The sequence below is a fragment of the Myotis davidii genome, unplaced genomic scaffold (genome assembly GCF_000327345.1).
Source record: "Myotis davidii unplaced genomic scaffold, ASM32734v1 scaffold944, whole genome shotgun sequence".
NCBI classification, from domain to species: domain Eukaryota; kingdom Metazoa; phylum Chordata; class Mammalia; order Chiroptera; family Vespertilionidae; genus Myotis; species Myotis davidii.
This window is the reverse complement of record NW_006296283.1, coordinates 1,605,187-1,607,459: the sequence shown is the minus strand read 5'-3', so window position 1 is coordinate 1,607,459 and position 2,273 is coordinate 1,605,187.

The window sequence follows — 2,273 nt, the reverse complement described above, 5'->3', positions numbered from 1 at the left end:
TCTGTATAGCATACTTTGATGTTTTTAAATTTTAAAAAGTTATATTAATTCTGTAACTATTTTGAAATTCTGAGCAAACTTAAAAAAAAACCTGTATGAAGTTATTTGCATTTGATTCACAGTTAAATCAGGCATTAAGAAAGATAATTGGATAAAACATAATATGGTTGAAATTTGGTAACATTTTAATGTTAATTTATACTACTGTGAAAAGTTTTTTGTATGACATACACGCTCTAGTTTATTTTTATGTCTTAATGTGGATCCTGAGCCAGAAACACAATCAGGTTTCAGACCAGTTTGATACTGGCTATTCTTAATTCTCACATGAGCATAGGACTTAAGACTAAATGTTATGTCAGTGGGACTGTGCTGTCTGTGGAACTTAATAAATTAATCATTTTCTTCAAACTTGAAGAAGAATGATAAATAAAATTTAGAGTCATAGGATACTGATGTACAATTTAAAGATTAAAAATTTTTATAAATCAATTGTAAACAATGAATTATGAAATTAAACATTGATTTCCTAGTATAAAACTACAAAAATAAAAGTATATTCTCTAGCTAAAAAACAAACACATAATAAATGAAGAGAAATCAATATATTTTCAGAACACAGATCCCTTCCCATAAGGTCATTCAAGATGGGCTTGGCTGGCCAGGTCACTAGACACATGTTACCTATGGATATACCTACCCTGGGGAACAGCAGATAGCCAGGGAGCCTGATGGATACCTGTGTGGAGAACAGAACAGTACTACAGTAGATATGCTAAGAGCACTCTTAGCCCAGAGGAAAGGGTCATTTCCCTGCCAAATTAAACCTGGGTGCTCAGTTTCCATTCCTTAGTCTGTTCATGCTATCTGACATATCTCTATTCAGTCTATCCTTCTCAATTTCCATGGCCCAGCTTGAATAACACCTTCTCCTTATCAGGCCCCCATGGTCAAGCTCTCCTTCCCTGGAACTTGGCCTCAGAACTCTTACAGAAATTTTGATTTGTATTTTAGTCATCATGTGCATACCATATCTACCCTACCAGACTGTAATCTTGTTGATTATAGAAACTATAACTTATTATCTATGTTAGGTGTAGCCTGCCTACTTCCTAGTACATTACTTAGAACTTGGTGGGTGTGTTGTGTACATTTATTGTAGAAATTAATGAATTATTCAGTTTATGCTGGTTCATATCTCTGAGCTTTTGCTTACACTGTTTCCCTTTTCTGGAAAATCCTTCCCACTTCAAGTGTTATTTCCTCCAATAAGTATCCCTATATCCCTAGGCTATTGGGATCCTATAGCACTTTGAGCATCTTCCTATCTTATCACTTATAACCACCGTTGTATATTAAAATTAAATATTGATTACCAGTTTGACCTACTTTACCATAAGCTTCAAGAAGTAAAAAAATTCATCTTAGTCATCCTTATTTTAGCCCAGTGTTGGGTAGTAGCATGCACTTTATAAATGTTTTTCAAACATTTATACAATCCCTCCAGAAGTTTCTGGAAGATTCGCCCATGACACAGAGGCTCCAGTTTGTTTACTTTGTGTTCCTATTAGAATGGGCAAAACTGTCCTGAGCTCCAATTCCCAGAGAAAACCCAGCATAAACAACCTTGTCATTCTAAGTTTCCTTTTGGCTGAATGAAGGAGTAGGACTAGGTGTTCTCTAGGGCCTCTTATAATCCCTTGATCCTTGTGTTCCAGGAATTCCCCAGCAGAATAGGTTGTTGAATACAAAAGAGGCAAGCGTGGCCTCTCTTCCGAAGGTCTTTAAGATGACCCCCTGCCTCTGGGATGGCTGGACATAGGGAAAAGAATTCGTGACTCTTCAGAGTACCCATGATTCCTCTTTTTAAATATCTCTCTCCTTTGCCACCTTCCCTTTTCCTCATTCTCCCAGCCTCTCTCTCTTTTTCCCCTTTTTCCTTATCTGCCTCTCTTCTCCTACCCATTCCACTGCACTTTCCCGGCACCTCTACTTCTGCCTCTCCCGCTTTCCCTTTCTCTCCAGATTTACTTTATCCATCTCAGTTCTCCTTCATTTATCCTGCGTCTCTACCCACTGTCTCCCTTGCCTCCCTCCTCTGCTGTCAGCCCTGCAGGACGCCAAGACTCCTCACGACGCCTGGAGGTGGGAGGGTGAGTGGGTGGGCCCCGGTGCAGCGGTCCCGCCCCTCGGTGCGTGTGTAAATGTGTGGTAGTGACGCGGCACAGGCGGCGGGGAGGGCGGCTGGGACGGCGGAGAGGGAAGCGAGCGGA